Below are 21,876 nucleotides of genomic sequence, written 5' to 3'. Positions count from 1 at the left end.
TCATTTCATGTTAATATTGATTATATAAGCTACGCTCTCTCACCTTCATCATGCAGTTCTAATTAATCTGATACTAGATCACTTAAAACATGTTTTATGACATCATTTATTATATCACAGTAACATTTGCGATAAAATTATTGATGGGAAAACTGTGCATGACAAGAGCACCAAATGTATCCATTTAATCGTACTAGTCATAATCCTACAACTGTAGAGACATGCATTCAGGGCGGAGAACTGCACGTAAAAAATAGGACAGGCCTGTCTTTCCAGGTGCGGAGATTCTCTCAAAAATGTAAGTTTACCTTTGTGATTCAGGCCTGGCATGTTTACTTCTACATGCTTATCAATTAAAATCCATGAATTCATTATAATAAAATGCGGTCTTGAATGTGGTAATGCATGTGTCTACAACCAAACTTTAAGCAATACAACAATGGCAAACCCATTATGGCAATGAAGACTTAAACGGCACCAGACAGGACAGAGCACAACATTTTTTATCAAATGTTTAGAAATAATGATGAAATGAGATTTTATCACTGTCTGAGTGACTTCAATTTTGATGAAAGAGGAGTAGGTGGATTGTGACATGAGCTCTATTACCGCTATCACCAATTTTCGATTTTATGAATCATGTCTAAAACTTTATGAAAGTATTATTTCGTTATTTCCCTTTTACATATATATCACACAATTTGTCAAAAAAACATAACATCGCTTGTCAAATGCTTTCTTCCTGCCAGCACTAGAAGATAATTTAGAAGACAGTTTAAAACAAAATGAGACAAGCTGTCTTCTAGAATTACCACAGAAGGGACACACTTTTGTTTAAGATAATCCAGCTGCATACGATATGTGTTTCTTCTCAGAAACACTTTAAATGCTTATGCTAGATATTATGTTGCAACACTGGGAAAATAATGCGTACAACTCTGTGAAGACATGAATCAAATGTGACATTTAGTTTACCTTCTTCCTCGAATACTGTTGCCCTCTTCTGACATCAACTAGACAAGAAAGACTAAAGCTCAATTTATCCTTGATGTTACTCAGAACCACAGAGTGAATAACGTTCTTGCTATCCCATTTTACCCACCTGTAATGTTAGATTATAAGTGGCTCCCAATATCATCTGCTCCTCTTTCCAACATTTATGCAGGGGCAGAGAAGTGATGGGGCACTCTATACATCACATAATAAAAAAAGGTATAAAAAAAAAACTATCATGCTACCTCCCCCCATGATCCTCTGAACACCTCTCCCCTCCCGCCATCCCAAACTGAAAAATTATACCTGGCCTTATTCAAACCACACTAGAACCAGTTGAGCACTCAAACATTAAAGCAATATTCATTATGCTCAGGATTGAAATGATAATGTGTTCAAGAGGTATCGCACAACCATTTTAAAAGCCTGCTTGGAAGGAGTGGTATGCTTAAATTTGAGGATTTAGGGCCAGATGTATCATTCTTCACAATAGCGATTACCTAATTGCGATTTTAGTGAAATGGATTTACCTCATTAATATTCACGAGGTAGGTCGCAATTTGTGAGCCATTGGGAATGGCTACAATCACAGAGAAGGTGGCCTGCCGGGCTCAGCAGACCACCATGTCTGTGATTGCTTTTCAATAAAGCAATCATTTTTTTTTTTTTAAATGCAGCCCGTTCTCCTTAAAGGAAAACGGGATGCATTTAAAAATTAAAAATGAAAAGTTTTCTTTTCATTTTTGAAGAGTAGGTGGACCACTGCCTGCTCTTAAAAAACGTTTTCGCATGCATTCACAAAGGGGAAGAGTTCCCTTGGGGACCCCTTCCTGTTTGCGAATGGGTTACCACCAATTTGAAATTGGTGGTAACTGTGATTGATTTGTGACTGCATTTACGGTCACAAAACAATCATACATACCTCAGCGATTCAGTATTAGGAAGGGATGCCCTTGACACGCCCCTTCCTAATACCGAATCGGAATGTAGTGGCAAATCCAATTTGCAATTCGGTAACAAGTTGTCGAATCGCAAATTGGACTTGTTACATACCAAAATGTTTGATACATCTGGCCCTTAGAGAGGGTGAACCTATTATTGCCAACACTCGATTCATGAAGGAAACTTCTGGTTATTATTTTTAGCAAATGTTGGACCAGGCTATTTTTGCAGGGTCATCCCTAAACTTTTTGCCTTCTTCCTCCTATTTCTTCTGACCTCTTGTTGTTGGCTCTAGGACTCTAAGCACTTTATCACTGCTGATCAGTGCTAAAGTGCAGGTGCTCTCCCTTCTAAAGTTTGTATGGTTGGCTTACACCTAATTGGCACATTTAATTTATCTGTAAGTCCCTTGTACAGTGGCATCTCTATACCCAGGGCCTGTAAATTAAATGCTGCTAGTAGGCCTGCAGCTCACCTCGTACCTCCCACAGAAGTAGCCTTGCAAACCCATCTCAGGTCTGCTAGCATGGGGCCTGTTTGTGCAGTTTATTGCCACAGGTACCTGGCATTTAACTGTACTTGCCAGGTCTGGAACTCCCATTTTGTTACATATAATCCATCCCTAAAGTTGGCCCTAGCTATCCCTATGGGCAGGGTGTTGTGTATGCGAAAGGCATGGCATGTGCCTGGTTGTGTGGCTTGTCCTGGTAGTGACAAACAGCCTATTAGGTTTCTCACTGCAGTGAGTGCTGCCTTGCTCATAGAATTGAATTGGAAATGCCCTGCCTTATGACTAGGGGGTATTGTTTGATCTATGAGGAGTAGCGTAGGCATGTTTGGTATGGTTATAATGGTAGTGAGAAATTCTGCTTAATCGTGTAGGTGGATTTTTTATTACCATTATAGAAATGCCACTTCTAGGAAGTGAGCATTTTTCTGTGTTTTACAGCTTGACTCCAATCCACATCTGGGGCAGAGTGACAGCTGTGCTTTCTGCAACTTTTTCAGAGAGCCTGACACAGGGAGGGTGGAGATGTCACAGAGACGCATCTACAATTTGAATGGTCTTCATAGACGGAGAGGTGGGGCACATCTGTATTTGTAAAGGCTGTGCTCTGGTCTCACACAAAGGGCTAGTTCACCCCCAACTGATGTCTGGAGCCTGGGATGGAGGAGAGAGGAGACACAGCTAGTGCACCATGAATGCTCTCCTGGAATGCATTACTTTGTTGAATTTGAGTTGCCAATCCCTGGTTGGCATCCACAATGGTCAACTGACCCACAGAGACGGACCTCAGCAGGCCAATAGCCTCCTCACTGAGGTCAGCAGGGTTAACAGGGGCTGGGGCATAGGTGCCTATGTCAAAGGAGATGTCCACCCTATTGGGTGAGTGGGTACCACCAACTCTGTGGGGAGCTACAGGGAGGGCGGTGGTGGAAAGGGGGACGGAGGAAAGAGGTGGTGCTGGGGTGGGCCCAGATGGGTACGCCACCGCCAGGGAGTGTCAACTGGAGGAGGATTCTGAAGATGATGAGGTGAATCCTGTCACCCCTGTGGCACTCTCTTCGACCTCCGGGCCACTGGGTCCCTTGGTGTCAGTGGTATCATGACTTGTGGTCCCATGGCCAGCAGCTTCCACACTTCGCTGTGTCCCATCTCCTTCACCTGCCGATGCTGGTGCTGGAAAACAGAAAGAGAGGTAGGGTCATCACATCCTTTTAATACACTAACATCACTCTGTACACATAATTTGCATTACATTACATCTAGTTGTACTACATCCCCAGGTAGAACCGGGTTAGTGCCAACATCATGTCACAACAATATACAATCTACACCCCCTTTATGACAACAATGTCACACACCAGCTAAGCCACCTATCTCACACCTACAATACCATCATATCGGTAGAGCTACCACACTAACCATTTCATGACAAGCTGACTTGGCGAAATGATTCTGGGTCCTTATCCACAGCAACATAGTCAACCAACAACCAAGCTATGGGAAATAGTGGTAACATGGATTTCCACATATCACATACACAGCATCTACAAATACTTACAATATTACCTGATGTCATGTACCAGGGAAGGACCCTTATCATATGCTAAACACAAGACAATATTTTACATACAAGCCTAAACCCTTTCATGTCAGAGATTGACCAACCTTCACATTTGAAATTTGCAAACATGCACCTTCTATCTTTGGCATATCCAAATTTGGAGTATGATTGAGTCTAAACACATTTCACCAACACATGTACCAACAATGATGTAGAAAAGGATGATACATACTTTGTTTTCCTACTCATCTTAGTCATTCCCCACCTGTAAACAAAGTCTTGCACACTCATAGGGGACTTTTTAGCCCAAAGCATTTACCCCCAGACAACCACAGGTAGCATACATACTCCTTTTATACAATCAACACCTGTCATGTGCATAAGGGCCACATACAGTTGAACGTATCATGATGAGTGGCAACATCAATAGCCCAATGTTTGAGTGGCAACATCACTTTCTACACTTCAGACATGAGTAGTCTTATAATTGTATAGGAAAATGTCAATTAAACAAACCACATCTGAGGATCCCATGATAGAGACATAAACCTTGAGGCAAGCCAAATGATTGACTACACATACTATTCCACCCACATGTGAATGTGAACTACCACACTTGCACCGCAATGTAGTCAGTGCTAACAATAGGTTTCCATACTAAAAGCATTCAATACATATCCAAAATAGCAAAATCAGGTATGTTTATGACACATTACAATGTTTATTTATGACAGGACCTTTCAATGTACGTATGATGTTGACAAAACCCAGTGAAGAATGTACCTGTCAATAAGATGTCTTGGCCTATTTAGCATACCCACAACACAATGGGTAAGGAAATAGCTGTGTAGCCACTTACCATCCAAAGAACATGTACATGGTACTAACATTCATAGCTCAAATACCAATGTATATGTTTCAATAGTAGTCTAACAATATCGCCATGATTTCTAGTAGGATTTCCACTCAGATGAGACATGACAGGGGCCAATGTACAGCCCTGGAATGTATGTCGGAACGACACCTGCCGGAACAACGAATGCCTGATCAATGAGGTCGGAACAACGACCTCTTTTTTTACCACTAATGCCTTTACCACGAATGCCTTAACAACGATTTTTTGTTGTAAAGGCATTCCTGGTAAAGACATTAGTGATAGGCATCCATTGTTCATGCATGCGTCCCCCCAGATCCCCCCCACCCCCACCCCTAAAAATTACCGTGACCCCCCCAACTCCCCCTAAAACCACACCAACCCCCCACCCTTGCCCCTAACACTACCCCAACCCCCCACTTCCTCCCTAAAATTACCGCGACCCCCACCCTACCCCAAAACCTAAAACAACCCCAACCCCCACCCCATCCCTGAAACCTAAATTACCCAACCCCCACACCTAAAACTACTCTGAGCCCCCCACCCTGCCCCTAAACCCCCAACCCCCGCCCCTAAAATTACCCGACCCCCAACCCACCCCTAAGACCTAAAACCCCAACCCCCCACCCCTGCCCCTAAAACTGACCCCCTCCCTACCCCCAAAGCCTAAAACAAGCCCAACCCCCCCCATCCCTGATACCTAAAGTACTCCAACCCCCACCCCTAAAACTACTCTGAGCCCCCCACCCTGCCCCTAAACCTAACCCCCCAAACGCCCCACCCCGCCCCGAAAACTGACCCCAACCCTACCCCCAAAACCTAAAACAACCCCAACCCCCACCCCATCCCTGAAACCTAAAGTACCCCAACCCCTACCCCTAAAACTACTCCAAGCCCCCCACCCTGCCCCTAAACCTAAACCCCCCCAATCCCCCACCCCACCCCTAAAACAGAAAATACCTCGCCCCCACCCCGCCGCTAAAACTAAAACCCCGACCCCCCACCCCGCCCCTAAAACGAAAATACCCGACCTACCACCTGCCCCTAAAACTAAAGCCCCGACCCCCCACCCACACCCCACCCCTAAAAGAGAAAATACCCGACCCCCAACCCCTAAAACTAAAGCCTGACCCCCCACCCCGCCCCTAAAACAGAAAATACCCCGACCCCCCACTCCGGCCCCCACCCCTAAAACAGAAAATACCCTGACCCCCCACCCCAGCCCTAAACCTAAAACCCCGACCCCGCCTCTAAAACAGAAAATACCCCGACCCCCAACCCCCACCCCGCCCCTAAAACAGAAAATACCCCAACCCCCACCCCGCCCCTAAAACTAAAAGCCCCGACCCCCCACCCCCGCCCCATCTCTAAAACAGAAAATACCCCGACCCCCCACCCCGCCCCACCCCTAAAACGAAAAATACCCCGACTCCCGGCCCTAAACCTAAAACCCCGACCCCCCACCCCTAGAACAGAAAATACCCGACCCCTCACCCCCAAAACTAAAACTCGGACCCCCCACCCTAGCCCCACTTACCTGAGTTGTCACCTCGTCGCGTCGTCCTCCTCAGCCGACTCCCTTGTTTGTGCCTTAACCACGCATGTGAGTTGTTCAGCACATGCGTGGTTAAGGCACAAAACAACGAAGTTGTGGTTAAGGAAACCGTTGTTCCGCTTTCGTTAACCAGGACTTCGTTGTTTAGGAGTCGGCGTTAAGGCCGTTTCCCCAGTCATGTCTTACCAAATAGGTTCATCTCCTAAGAGCTCTGAGTAAGTTTAGCAAGTATAGCATGTGAAATGTCAGATGGACATCACAGCCTCACATTAAGTTGTCACTTATCAGAAACGTCATGAAAAGTAGGAATGACTTACAATTGTCAGACTCTATTTTACACATAGACATGGATCAAGGGGCATTGGAATAGACAGAAGGCAAAGACCAGAACAACTTACCATCATGATGTTGGGAGTATTGATCTGAAGTTGGCAAGGAACAACCAGCTGGAAATCTAAAGCAGTATAGTGGCACACATATGACACAGTCACATGTGCATCATCATCTGCTTTTGTACAGAAGGGATAACATAGGAGAGTAATATGTTCCTATACATAAAAGAATGTGCACACCTGTCTACCAATGTTGAGGACTGTACATCTATGTGTTCCTTGGAGATCTTTGACGATTTGCACTTACAACATTGTCACAGCTTAGATGCCATGACTTTATTCACTGACCTCGCATAGGGATGAAAATATGTTAAGTCAGTACTTACCCCTTTTTGGCTGCTGTGATGCCCTCACACGCCCAACCAGCTCATGGTAGGCCACCACCAATATGCGGGCCATTTGAGGGGGTGAAGGTCTTACAGGCATTCCTTCCTCCTTGGGGGGACATCCCCAGCTGGGCCTCTGCAGTATTGCTAGCCCAGCATCTAAGGACCTTCCACAAGTGAGTGCTCTGCCGGCTGTGGACCCCTAGGGGACTGCAATTTCTTGGCAATGGCGAGCCAGATCCCCTTTTTCTGATGTGGGTTGACCTCCATGGATGACACAGACAATAGGAGAAAGTCATGTCCACATGCACCATACCAAAACAAGAAGGGTGAAATAAAAGTTAGTGCAAGTAGCCATACATACACTTCCACCAACACCCCCTTCTATGTGGAATGACCATCTGCAGTCAGGCCATGTGTGAAGTGGAGTCAGGCATACAACATTCATATCCAGTGCCAGGTGTTGACTACATACACATGACCAAACCATAAACATGTCTTTAGACATTGTCAGAAGATTACCCGTTAAATCAAACTTCCACAGGAGCAGTTGCCTTTTACCCACCTCCCTCCAACAGATGCACGCTCAGACTTTAACTGATTATCTGAACCCTGCATCTGCTAGGGGGAAATGGGAATGGGAAAAGAAAAAGAGAGACTGCCTCCAGATCCAGTTACAGCCTGTGATTCCTACTTGAAGATAGGATATTCAGTGTGTGTTTCTGAAAACCTGCACCTTTCTTCTTATTGGTATTTCTTTAAAGGGAGGACCCGCAATCGTGTGATAAGAGCATAGATATGTACATTCCTACTGTACATTCAACTGTTCAGCCATTCACATTCACCCAATTCTATCTTTCTCCTAACCTAGATTTTTTTTAGAGACTAGCCTCTTTCTAAGAGAACAATGTTAACTTAATATTGTCTTTTCTCCAGAGTCAGAGATTTTCAAGGTTCTATGGAAAACAGTTCAAAAATTCACAAATATACAAACTACTAATGTCTTTTATAGGAAACGAAAACTCCTTCTCAAGGTTCAGTTTTCTCAATCACAGTCTCTAGGAATTAGTCTGAGCACTGAGATTTGTGTCTAAGACTGACAAGTTTGCAAAGCAAAGCGTTCTTGAATATTTATACATATATATATTGGCAAGTCTGAAAATTATACAAAAGGATTCCTTACTGCAGTTGCTTGAAGTTCTGTTAAGCCAAAACAAATTCTCCTCAGAAAGCCAATAGCCAGTTGTTGAAAGAAGGAAACAATTCAGCTTCTTCAAAAGGGAAAAAATAGCTGGTGTGCACACAGTAACAAGAAAAATAATTAATTACTCAAAACTGGAAGAATTCTCTATGAAACGAAGTGCCTCAGGAACACTGCTCATTCTCCTCAGGACGACAGTTGAAGTGCAGGGCTCCCAGAGAGAAACAGCTGCAGGGAAGCTCAGCACAAGACCATGATAGAAACACTAGAGTGCCGACCTCAGAAAGATTTGCGGCCACCATCTTGAGTGGCAGTTAAACCTGAAGAAGCTAGTTCTAAGAACAGCCTCCGCAAGAGCCACTGGGAGTGAGTATGCTGTGGCAACCAACGTGGGTACAAGGAAAAGGGGAATCATTTTTGCTGAGGGAAAAACTTAACAATGCTGGCAATAGCTTTCCTGACAAACATGGTATGAGTACACAACTATTTCTAACACCACCTTCAGTTATAACGTTTTACAGTTTTTAGTTAGGTCAGGGTGCATACATCACACACTTCCTACTATGTATCGGGGCTCAAAAAACTATGTAAGCACGTGTGCACATGTCCATCTACCCAAACATATTATTCCAATCCTTTATTCCACCACTTTTCATCAGCATCATCATACACTCAAGATTTCAAAGATTGGTATTGCATTGCATTTACCTGCTCCTAGGGTGCACCATAAAGCTGTCCATATGGGGGAAATAACTCATCCACAAGCTTGTCCAGCTCATCAGGTGAGAATGTAGGGGCTTTATCACCCATAGGACATAGCATGATTGCTCTCAAAGGCAGTCCACAGCAGCTCAGTTTGTGGAGGCCTTGCTAGCAGCAGTGTCAGGAGTCAAGTGGGGGATGAAGTATGAATTGACGGTCACTTCCTCCACATACAGGACCACCACCACTGAAGGACGTTGACATTGGACAAAGTTCGCCAAAGGCAGCAATGTGTTCCAATGACAATGTTCACTGAGGTTGCATCTGCCTACCACCATGATTACATCCGCTGATGGAGTTAGATCACTTCCTGATGTCCACTACAGTAGGTCAGGCAGCTGCCATTTTAAGGCTCATATATGTTCACTAATGTTATGAAAGGTATGTCATTGACTAAGAATCATATTTATGATAATGAATCAGCTGCTGGCTTAATGCATGCATGTAGCAGTCTGCATGAAATATGTAGAGGATGTGAAAATGTTGTATCCTGAGTTATGTTAATGAAACAGTATTGTCAGCAGAGAAATGATGATCTGGGCATAGTATAGGTGTTTCAAATATGTTTTATTTGTTAAGTAAGTTGATGTCACTTTTACTGTCAGTGACATGTTTCTCCATTTAAAGGACGTGCCAGAGGATAGGTGATCTGATTTCAATATTTAGGCAAAGTTGCATAGGTATGTGCTTAGTGCACTTTTTTACTGAGGACACCATACCAAGGGTGCCAGGTCTAACATGTGTCCCCCCCAGCTAAAAGTGGGAAGAACTACCCAACCTCATGGGAGTTCTCATTACTAAGGTGGAAGAATATGGACAGGCCATCAGCACTGGAGTGTTCTGTTCCAGGGTTGCATCCCACCATAAAGTCCATTCACTGTAGGGATATAGACCACCTCAACCTGTTTAGATTCTCACCCCTCATCTGCAGTAATCATCTGAAGGGCCTGTGGTCTGTCTGAACCTGGACATGAGTCCGAAACAAGTAGGCTCTTAACTTCTTCAGCACCCAGACCACAGCAAAAGCTTCATGCTCAACTGCACTCCACCTATTTTCCTGGGGAAGTAACCTTCTACTAATGAAAGCTACAGGCTGGTCTACGCCCCTTCATTTAACTGTGCTAGTACTGCTCTCACACCATGCTCTGAAGCATCAGTGTGCACAACAAATTCTTTAGAGAAGTCAGGTGTCTTCGGCATGGGTGCCATGCACATGGCTGCCTTCAGGGCATCAAAAGCTGTCTGGCAAGACTCAGTCCAGATCACTTTCTTTGGTTGTTGCTTGGATGTTAACTCGGTTAAGGAAGCAACAATAGTGCCATTCCCCCTTAACCTGCCTCCTGTAGTATCCGGTGAGACCTAAAAAGGCTCTCACCTCAGTTGAGTCTTGGGAGGCTCCAAAGCCAGAATTATGTCAATCTTTGGCTGTATGGGTGCAGCCTGGCCACTCCCCACCTGCTGTCCCAAGTACATCACAACACCCTACCCTATTTGGCATTTTCTTGTCTTAATAGTGAGGCCTGCCTTCTGCATGGCCTCATACACTTTGCAGAGTTGCTGCAAGTGTTCCTTCCAAGTTGAGCTGAACACAGCAATCTCATCAAGGTAGGCTGCACTGAAATCCTCCAATCCATCCAATACCTGGTTATCCACCCTCTGAAAGGTGGCAGGGGCATGTTTCATCCCAAAGGGTATCACTCTAAACTGGTAGTGCCCATCTGTGGTAGAAAATGCAGACCTCTCCTTAGCCCCCTCAGTCAGAGCAATCTGCCAATATCCAGAGGTCAGATTAAAAGTACATAGACATTTGGCAGCCCCTAAACGTTCAATGAGCTCATCTCCTGGAGGGATGGGGTGCGTGCCAGTCTTTGTGACTGCGTGGAGTCCCCGGTAATCCATACAGAACCTGAGTTCTGAAGTGATGCTAGGAGCAGCAGCTTTTGGGACCAAGACCACAGGACTGGCCTAAGGGCTACTGGAAAACTCAATAACCCCAACTGCTAACAATTTGGATACCTCACCCTCAATGTTGTCTCTAACCTTGTCAGTCACGCTTCACAGGTGGACTGACCCCAGTGTCCATATCATGTGTGCACAAGTGTGTAATCTCTTGGACCAAGGAAAAGAGAAAGGCAAACTGTCCCAACACTTGGCGTCAGTCCCTCTGTTTTTCTAGAGTCAGTGAGTGGGAGAGGTTCACACCCTCCACTAAACCATCTTTCTCTTTGGCAGACAGGTGGTCAGGAAGAGGCTCACTCTCTTCCTCTACCCCATCATCTGTTGCCAATAGCATAGTCACTTCTGTCCTCTCTGAGGCAGTTCACATGTAGGACCCTCAAAGGGTTCCCTTGAGTCCGCAAGTTCACCCGATAGACAACATCGCTCTTGCACTCCACCACCTCAAAAGGCCCAGTCCACTTATCTTGGAGAATACAAGGCTCTGCTGGGGCCATCACCCACACTGTTTGTCCAGGACGAAACTCAACCAGAGTGGCATTCTGGTCATACCACAGTTTCACATCTTCCTGGCTTGCTTCTAGGTTCTCTTGAGCGAGCTTCCTGAAGTGAGAAGTCTGGTTCCTAAAAGCCAGCATGTAAATAAATGCATCCTGGGGGGAGGCTTACTGGAGGCTTTCTCCAAGCCTTCCCTAACCAGACTCAAAGGTCCTCTGATAAGGTGGCCATACAGCAACTCAAAATGGCTAAATACAAGACCCTTTGTGGCACCTCCCTGTAGGCAAAAAGAAGGCATGGCAAGAGGACGTCCCACTTATGCCTTGAGGACCTCAAGGGCTCTGACAGGCTCATGATCATGCCCTTCAAGGTGCAGTTGAATCTCTCAACCAGACAGTTTCCTTTGGGATAGTAAGGAGTGGTAAACTTGTAGGTCACCCCACACTCCTCCCACAGAGACTTCATATAGGTAGATCTGAAGTTGGTGTAGGAGGCTGGCCTGGCTTATAGTGGGTACCCGATGGTACTTACACCTTGTGCCAGGTCCACTTATCCATTATTAGTAGATTAGAAGTGTTATAGCAGCTTAGGCTGATAGAAGCAGCAATAGCAGAGCAGCTTAGGCTGAACTAGGAGACATGCAAAGCTCCTACTATACCACTTATATCATGGAGCACTATATCATAAGAATCACAATACTCAGAGTTACTAAAAATAAAGGTACTTTATTTTAGTGACAATATGCCAAAAGTATCTCAGAGGATATACTCCCTTAGGAGGTAATTAAAATACACAAAATATACACACAAATCAAAATCAGGTAAGTAAACAGTTAGAAAAGTAGTGCAGACACTGTAGAACACAATAGAATGCAATAGGAGACAATAGGCCTAGGGGCAACAAAAAACATATACTCCAAAAGTGGAATGCGAACCATGAATGGACCCCAGGCCTAGTGTAGTATGTAGAGGGTCACTGGGAGTGTAAGAAAACACTAAGGGTGTCCAAGATACCCCACCCCAAGACCCTGAAAAATAGGAGTAAAGTTACCCTACTACCCCAGAAAGACAGTAAAGTCGAGATAGGAGATTCTGCAAAGACAACAACTGACTGCAAAGCAGTGAAGACGGATTCCTGGACCTGAGGACCTGTAATGGAAGGGGACCAAGTCCAAGAGTCACCCAAGTGTCCAGGGGGGAAGGAGCCCACTTAACCCTGGATGAAGGTGCAAAAGGGCTGCCTCCAGGTGGAAGAAGCAGAAGATTCTGCAACAACAGAAGGCGACAGGAACTTCTCCTTTGGTAAGAAGATGTCCCACTGCGTGCTGGAGGACGCAGAGTTGTTTCCACGCAGGAAGACTGCAAAGAAGCCTTGCTAGCTGCAAGAGTCGCAGTTGAGGATTTTGGGTGCTGCCAGGACCCAGGAAGGGCCAGAAGATTGCCCCTTAAAGGAGGAGACAGAGGGGGCACTCAGCAACACGGAGAGCCCACGCAAAAGCAGGCAGCACCCGCAGAAGCACCTGAACAGGCTTTCAGAAGATCTGAACACAGCGGTCATCTCAGCACAACAAAAGAGGGTCCCACAAAGTTGGAGTCCAACTCAGCGAGTTGGGCAATGCAGGACGGAGTGCTGGGGACGTGGGCTAGGCTGGGCACAAAGGAAGTCTTGAAAAAGTGCACAGAAGCCCTAGCAGCTGCAGTTCACGCACTACACAGGATTACTGTCTGGCGTGGGGAAGCAAGGACTTATCTTCATCAAATTTGGATGGAAGGGCCACTGGACTGTGTGGACACTTGAATCCAGCTCCTGTGTTCCAGGGACCACGCTCGTCAAGACGAGAGAGGACCCAGAGGACTGTTGATGCAGAAGTTTGGTTCCTGCGTGAGCAGGGGGAAGATTCCGTCGACCCACGGGAGATTTCTTCTTGGCTTCCAGTGCAGGGTGAAGGCAGACAGCCCTCAGAGCATGCACCACCAGGAAACAGTTGAGAAATCCGGCAGGATGAGGCAATACAATGTTGCTGGTAGTGTTCTTGCAACTTTTTTGCGGTTTTGCAGGCGTCCTGGAGCAGTCAGCGGTCGATCCTTGGCAGAAGTCAAAGAGGGAAGTGCAGAGGAACTCTGGTGAGCTCTTGCATTCGTTATCTCATTAGATACCCACAGGAGAGACCATAAATAGCGCTCAGAGGAGGATTGGCTACAGAGAAAGGTAAGCACCTATCAGGAGGGGTCTCTGACATCACCTCCTGGCACTAGCCACTCAGTGGTGTCCATTGTGCCATCACACCTCTGCATCCAAGTTGGCAGAGGTCTGGGACATACTGGAGGAGCTCTGGGCACCTCCCCTTGGGAGGTGCTGGTCAGGGGAGTGGTCACTCCCCTTTCCTTTGTCCAGTTTTGCGCCAGAGCAGGGCTGGGGGATCCCTGAACCGGTCTAGACTGGCTTATGCAAGGAGGGCACCATCTGTACCCTTCAAAGCATTTCCAGAGGCCAGGAGAGGCTACTCCTCTCAGGCCCTTCACACCTATTTCCAAAGGGAGAGGGTGTGACACCCTCTCTCAGAGGAAATCCTTTGTTCTGCCTTCCTGGGACTGGGCTGTCCAGGCCCCAGGGAGCAGAAACCTGTCTGAGGGTTGGCAGCAGCGGTAGCTGCAGAGAAAACCATGGAGAGTTAGTTTGGCAGTACCCGGGCTCTATGCTTGAGCCCCGGGGATGCATGGAATTGTCCCCCCAATACAAGAATGGTATTGGGGTGACAATTCCATGATCCTAGACATGTAACATGGCCATGTTCAGAGTTACAATGGTGACGCTACATATAGGTATTGACCTATATGTAGTGCACGTGTGTAATGGTGTCCCCACACTCCCAAAGTCAGGGGAAATTGTCCTGAACAATGTGGGGGCACCTTGGCTTGTGCCAGGGTGCCCTCACACTAAGTAACTTTGCACCTAACCTTCACTAAGTGAGGGTTAGACATATAGGTGACTTATAAGTTACTTAAGTGCAGTGTAAAATGGCTGTGAAATATCATACACGTCCTGTGTAAGAATTGTCTGAGCTCCCTATGGGTGGCAAAAGAAATGCTGCAGCCCATAGGTATCTCCTGGAAACCTAGGTACCAATTACTAGGGAATTATAAGGGTGTTCCAGTGTGCCAATCAGAATTGGTAAAAATGGTCACTAGCCTGCAGTGACAATTGTAAAGGCAGAGAGAGCATAAACACTGAGTGTCTGATTAGCAGGCCTCAGTGACACAGTTAGGCACCACACAGGGAACACATACAGGGCACACTTTATGAGCACTGGGGTCCTGGCTAGCAGGATCCCAGTGACTCAGGCAAAAACAAACATACATACAAGTAAAAATGGGGGTAACATGCCAGGCAAGGTGGTACTTTCCTACACAACCCCCCCGAGGGACAATAAGACCAAAGCAAAGGCCTCCCTCTCTATGACAGACCAATGCTTTACTCTAGGGGTCAACCTCCTGCTGATAAAAGCAATAGGTTGATCCTGACCCTCAGTGTTAAGCTGTGATAGCACTGCCCCAACCCCTAATTCAGAAGCATCAGTCTGGACTATGAACTTTTGGAATAGCAATGGCTTTTTAGGACAGGTGCAGAGCACATGGCCTGTTTGAGCTCATCAAAAGCTTTTTGACAGCTAGCTGTCCACAATACCTTTTTAGGCATCTTTTTAATAGTGAGGTCATTAAGAGGAGCTGCAATGGAGCCATAATTCTTAATAAGCCTCCTATAGTACCCTGTGAGGCCTAAAAAGGCTCTCACCTGGGTTTGAGTTGTAGGGGGAGCCCATTTCATAATGGTCTTGATTTCCCCCTGCAGAGGTGCAATCTGTTCCACACCTACCAGGTGGCCCAGATAAACCACTTTCCCCTACCCTATCTGGCACTTTTAGGCCTTGATAGTGAGGCCTGCCTTTTGCAGGGCCTCTAAAACTTTCCACAGGTGGAGCAAGTGCTCATCCCAGGTGGAGCTAAAGACAGCTATATCATCTAGATATGCTGTACTAAAAGCTTCCAACCCTTGCAGGACTGTGTTCACCAACCTTTGAAAAGTGGCAGGTGCATTCTTCAGATCAAAGGGCGTCACAGAATTGACAGTGCCCTCCAATGGTTGAGAATGCAGTTTTAGGTTTTGCATCTTCTGATAATTTAATCTGCCAATACCCTGCAGTTAAATCAAAAGTGCTCAGATACTTGGCAGAAGCCAGTGTATCTATCAGCTCATCTTCCCTGGGTATAGGGTCAGCATTTGTCTTGGTTACTTGGTTGAGCCCTCTATAGTCAACACAAAACCTCATCTCTCTTTTACCATCCTTACTGTGAGGTTTAGGAACACGCACCACTGGGCTAGTCCATGGGCTTTCTGAAGGCTCAATCACTCCTTAGTCTAACATTTCCTGAACTTCTTGTTTAATGCAGTCTCTTACATGGTCAGGCTGCCTATAAATCTTACCTTTGACAGGTAAACTGTTTCCAGTATTGATTGTATGCTCACACCAAGTAGTGGTACCCGGTATCAGTACGAAGAGTTCAGAAAATTGACTTAAAAGATTTACACAGTTGTACTTCTGCACAGCAGTAAGACAATCTGCCAGTACTACTCCATCCACAAAGCCATCAGCTTCAGTGGTGGAGAAGAGATCAGGGAGAGGGTCACTCTCTTCTTCCTGTCCCTCATCAGTTGCCATGAGCAGGGTGAGATCAGCCCTGTCATAGTAGGGTTTTAGGCGGTTGACATGGAGCACCCTAAGGGGACTCCTGGCAGCACCCAGGTCTACCAAGTAGGTAACCTCACCCTTTTTCTCTACAATTAGATGGGGTCCACTCCATTTGTCCTGGAGTGCTCTTGGGGCCACAGGCTCCAATACCCACACCTTCTGTCCTGGGTGGTACTGGGTCAGGACAGCCTTCTGGTCATGCCATTGCTTTTGCAGCTCTTGGCTGGCCTGAAGGTTTTTACTGGACTTTTTCATATACTCTGCCATTCTGGATGTTAGGCCAAGTACAATCAATCAATCAATCAAAAATTTATAGAGCGCGCTACTTACACGTGAGGGTCTCAAGGCGCTGAGGGGGAAAGCCGGGGGGGGGGTCAGGGAGGGTCACTGGTTGAACAGCCAGGTCTTGAGGTTTTTTCTGAAGACCAGTAGGTCTTTGGTTTTGCAAAGGTCGGTGGGGAGGGAGTTCCAGGTTTTGGGGGCGAGGTAGGAGATGGTGGTGGTGCGCTGGATGCGGGGGACTGTGGCTAGGGCGAGGTCGGCTGATCGGAGGTTGCGTGTGGGAGTGTGGAAGTTTACTCTTTCATTGAGGTAGGTTGGGCCGGTGTTGTGGAGGGATTTGTGTGCGTGGATGAGGATCTTGAATGTGATTCTCTTGTCTATGGGGAGCAAGTGAAGGGATTTGAGGTGTGGTGAGATTCGTTCGTGGCGGAGGAGGCCAAGGACGAGGCGCGAGGCTGTGTTCTGGATTCTTTGGAGTTTGCGTTTGAGTTTGAGTGGGGTGCCGGCGTAGAGGGCGTTACCGTAGTCCAGTCTGCTGCTGATGAGTGCGTGGGTGACTGTCTTTCTGGTTTCTGGGGAGATCCATTTGAAGGATTTTTTTAGAGTGCGGAGTGTGTGGAAGCAGGAGGAGGTTAGAGCATTGATTTGCTGTGTCATGGAGAGGGAGGGGTCGAGGATGATGCTGAGGTTGCGTGCGTGGGTTGCGGGGGTGGGTGCGGGGGGTCTAGGGCGGTGGGCCACCAGGAGTCGTCCCATGTGGTTTTGTTTGGGCCGAAGATGATGATCTCGGTTTTGTTTGAGTTGAGCTTGAAGTGGTTAGTGGTCATCCAGTTGGCAGTGTCTAGGAGAGCGGCGTGTAGGTTGGTTTTGGCGGTGGTGGGGTTGCGGGTGAGGGAGAGGATGAGTTGGGTGTCATCTGCGTAGGAGAGGATAGTGATTCCGTGTGCTCGGAGGATGTTGGCTAGGGGGATCATGTAGATGTTGAAGAGTGTGGGGCTGAGGGAGGACCCTTGGGGGACTCCGCAGGTGATCTTGGTAGTGTTGGAGTGGAAGGGTGGAAGGCGGACTCTCTGGGTCCGGTCGGTGAGGAAGGAGGTGAGCCAGTCTCAGGCTTTGTGGCGGATTCCTATGTTGTGAAGGCGTGTGCGGAGTGTGTGGTGGCAGACGGTGTCAAAAGCTGCGGAGAGGTCTAGTAGGATGAGTGCGACGGTCTCGCCTTTGTTGACTTTGGTCCTGATGTCGTCAGTGCATGCGATGAGGGCGGTTTCTGTGCTGTGGTTCTTGCGGAACCCAGATTGTGAGGGGTCAAGGGTGTTGGTTGCTTCGAGGAAGTGGGATAGGCGGGTGTTGACTAATTTCTCTGAAACCTTGGCGGGGAAAGGGAGGAGGGAGATGGGGTGGTAGTTGGAGAGGATCTCCGGGTTGGCTTGTTTTTTTTAGTAGGGCGGTAATTTCCGCGTGCTTCCAGGGGTTTGGGTAGGTGGCGGAGTCGAAAGAGGAGTTGATTATGTTGTGGAGTATGGGGGCGATGGTAGGGCTAGCTTTGTTGTAGATTCGGTGTGGACAGGGGTCGGAGGGGGAACGGGAGTGGATGGAGTTCATGGTTTTTTCGGTTTCTTCGTGTGTGGTGGGGGTCCATGTGGATAGTGTGGTGGGGGGTCTTGAGTGGGGGTTGAGTTGGGTGAGTGAGGGGTATGTGTGGTGGGTGTGTGTGGTATGAAGCTGTTGTGGATGTCCAGGATTTTGTGGAGGAAGTGGTTGGAAAGGGCGTCACATAGGTGCTGTGTGTGTGTGTGAGGTCTATGTTGCTGGCTTTGGGTTTGGCAAGTTCATTGATAATGGTGAAGAGTTCTTTGCTGTTTTGAGAGTTGTTGTCAAAGCGTGTCTTCAGTACATAATACACAATGTCCTGTTTAGGAGCTTTTAAAAGTTGTTCCCAACCCTCCTTAACAAGTGCAAGGGGACCTCTCTCAGGGTGCCCAAAGAGGAGTTCAAAGGGGCTAATGCCCAATCCTTTTGGGGGTACCTCCCTGTAAGCTAAAAGGAGGCAAGGTAACAGGACATCCTATCTCCTTCTGAGTTTTTCAGGGAGTCCCATTATCAAACCTTTGAGAGTTTTATTAAACCTCTCAGCCAGACCATTTGTTTGTGGATGATAAGGAGTAGTGAACTTGTATGTTACACCACACTCCTTCCACATTGCTTTGAGGTATACAGACATGAAGTTACTACCTCTGTCTAACACCACTTCCTTAGGGAAGCCCACTCTGGAAAAGATTCCCAGGAGGGCCTTTGCCACTGCAAGAGCTGTAGTGGTCCTTAAGAGGATGGCTTCAGGGTACCTAGTGGCATGGTCAACTACCACCAGGATAAACCTATTGCCTGAAGCTGTTGGAGGGTCAAGGGGGGCAACTATGTCAACCCCTACCCTTTCAAAGGGCACCCCAAACACAGGAAGTGGAATTAAGGGGGCCTTTGGAGTGCCACCAGCCTTGCCACTGGCTTGGCAGGTCAGACAAGAGCGACACAACTCTTTGGTGTCCGCTGACATATGGGGCCAGTGAAACGGGAACAAGCCTGTCCCAAGTTTTACTTTGGCCCAAATGCCTAGCCAAGGGAATGTCATGTGCCAAGGTAAGAAGAAACTCTCTGTATTGCAAAGGGATGACCAATCTCCTGGCAGCTCCAGGTTTAGGGTCCCTTTACTCAGTATACAGGAGGTTGTCTTCCCAATACACCTTATGGCTATCACTAACATCCTCATTCTGCTTTGTGACAGCTTGCTGTCTCAAACCCTCTAGTGTGGGACATGTCTGCTGTGCCACACTCAGCTCTTCCCTAGCAGGCCCCCCTGCACCCAAAAGTTCAGCAGTGTCTGCTGCCAGCTCCTCTGGTGTAGGTTCATCACAGGGAGAGGATTCCTCTTCCTCAAAAGGGGAATCTTCTAGTGAGGGAGGGATAGTGGGCAAGGATTTACCCTTGCTAGCCCTAGCTTTTGGGAGCACTTGGTCCATTGTTCCAGGATCCAAGTTTCCCTGTCCTTTTTGCTTTTTGGCCTCAGCCCTGGTTAAAGCACAAATATGCCCAGGAATGCCCAGCAATTCCCAGCATTGCTGCATGAGCCTCCAACTCCACTTCAGCCCAAGCTGATGTCTCCAAATCATTGCCTAGTAAGCAATCTACAGGTAATTCAGTCGCTACCACAACTTTTTTTGGCCCAGTAACCTCCCCCCCCCAGTTGAGATTCATAACAGCCATGGGGTGGCTAAGTGTGTTATTGTGAGCATCTGTCACTTGGTACTGCTGACCAAGTAGGTGTTGATCAGGGTTGACCAGTTTCTCTATACCCGTAGTTACACTGGCTCCTGTGTCTCTGTAGGCCTCAACCTCAACACCCTTAATTGGGGTTTTTTGCTTGTACTTACCCATATTAAGGGGACAAGCAACCAAGGTGGCAAAGTCAATGCCACCATCAGAGATTAAAACAGCCTCTGTGGTCTCCCTAACAAGACCAACCCCAACTATACTGCCAATAGTGATCCCAGCTACACCCTTGGATTGGCTATTTGTAGTAGACTTCCCACTGCCACTGCTATTACTAGAGGCACTAGAATTTGCAGTTGGGGTTGTGGTGGTGGGAGGTTTGGTGTTTTTCTTTGGACAAGTGACATCACTTGCCCAATGGCCTTTTACTTTACATAAATAACACCAAGGCTTTTTCTGATTGTGAGAAGAGGATTTGGACCCAGCATCCCCAGAGGATTTTTGTGGGCCTGATGAAGCCTCAATGTTTTTTATCTTTGTCCCCACCCTTGTCAGAAGACTTACCATCCTTCTTCTTGCCATCCTTGTCACCCCTGTATGAACTTTTCTGTTCACTCTTGTTCTGACCCATTTGTCTGCCTTCTTTCCCAATTCTTGAGGAGAGGTCAGATCTGAGTCTACCAAGTACTGGTACAACAAATCAGACACACAATTGTTTAAAATATGCTCTCTCAGGAATAGATTATACAGGCTTTCATAGTCAGTCACCTTACTGCCATGTAACCAACCCTCCAAGGCCTTCACTGAAGAGTCTACAAAGTCTGTCCAGTCTTGAGAGGACTATTTTCTGGTGTCTCTGAACTTAATCCTGTATTGTTCAGTGGTTACGCCAAATTCATCCAAGAGTGCATCCTTCAAAACTTTGTAGTTATTAGCATCACTTTCTCTGACAGTAAGGAGCCTATCCCTACCCTTACCAGTGAAAGATAGCCACAAGATAGCAGCCCACTGCCTTTGAGGGACCAACTGTACCATACAGGCCCTCTCAAGTGCAGCAAACCACTTGTTAATGTCATCCCCCTCCTTGTAAGGGGGGACTATCTTATGCAGGTTTCTGGAATCTTGCTCTCTAACAGGATTACTATCAAAAACACTGCTGCTGCCACCATTGGGAACTAACCCCATCCTCTTCCTTTCCCTTTCCACATCCTGAGATTCCCTGTCTAAGGTCAGCTGCTGCTGTTTAAGCTTCAGTCTGGCCTCTTCCAACCTCAGCTTTCTGAGTTCCCTTTCCATTAAGTTATCCTCAGGGTGGGAGGCTTCGGAATTGTGAGACACAGAATTTATGTGAGAATTGGCAGAGTTGGACCTGTCCCTAACTGATTGGACCCTAGTAACCTGGCCTTAAGGAGTGAAAGGTGCCCTACTAATGTATGACCCCCTCCCACTACCAGTGTCAATAGGTGTCCTGCTAGCTGACAGGTCCTTCAACGAACCCTCCCCAGCAACCTCAGGGGACTCCTCTGAGTCTGACTGGGTACCACCCTCCTCTACCTCCTGATCCTAGGATAGGCCAGACTGGTTCTGGTCACTTTCTAGGAGAAGGCTGAGGAGAAGATCTTTTGTAGGATTCTTTCCAATTGCTAAACCTCTTTCAAAGCAGAGACCCCTCAAACTTTTAAAGTTTAGATTCCCGTATGTTGCCTGGACAACTGTGGGAGTAAGCTCTACTGCAGACATGAGAGAAAAGGTTTAGAACAGAGAGAGAAAAAAGTTTTTCAAACTTTTGAAAGAACAGAGAAAAACTTTTTCAAACTTTTGAAAACTTTACAAAGTTTTCAGAAACTTGTCAGAAACGTTTTAGAAAGTTTTACAAAAGGAAAGTTAAACTGTTTAGGTTACTGTGTATATTCTGAAGTATTTGGTATATGTTTTTCTTATGAATAGCACCAATGACAAAGTGGTAAAGCAGTTACAAATACTTATCCCACCGCTGCACCACCAATGTAGGAGGC

General features: G+C 46.8%; 1 pseudogene; it reads right to left on the bottom strand.

Annotated features, from left to right (window-relative positions):
* Positions 1 to 3,481: 3,481 nt before the first annotated feature.
* LOC138254614 (E1A-binding protein p400-like) overlaps positions 3,482 to 21,876 on the bottom strand; it is a 158,972-nt pseudogene continuing 140,577 nt past the window's right edge.

Source organism: Pleurodeles waltl, chromosome 1_2 (genome assembly GCF_031143425.1).
Source record: "Pleurodeles waltl isolate 20211129_DDA chromosome 1_2, aPleWal1.hap1.20221129, whole genome shotgun sequence".
Classification (NCBI taxonomy): Eukaryota; Metazoa; Chordata; class Amphibia; order Caudata; family Salamandridae; genus Pleurodeles; species Pleurodeles waltl.
This window is presented reverse-complemented; position numbering and strand designations above follow the sequence as displayed.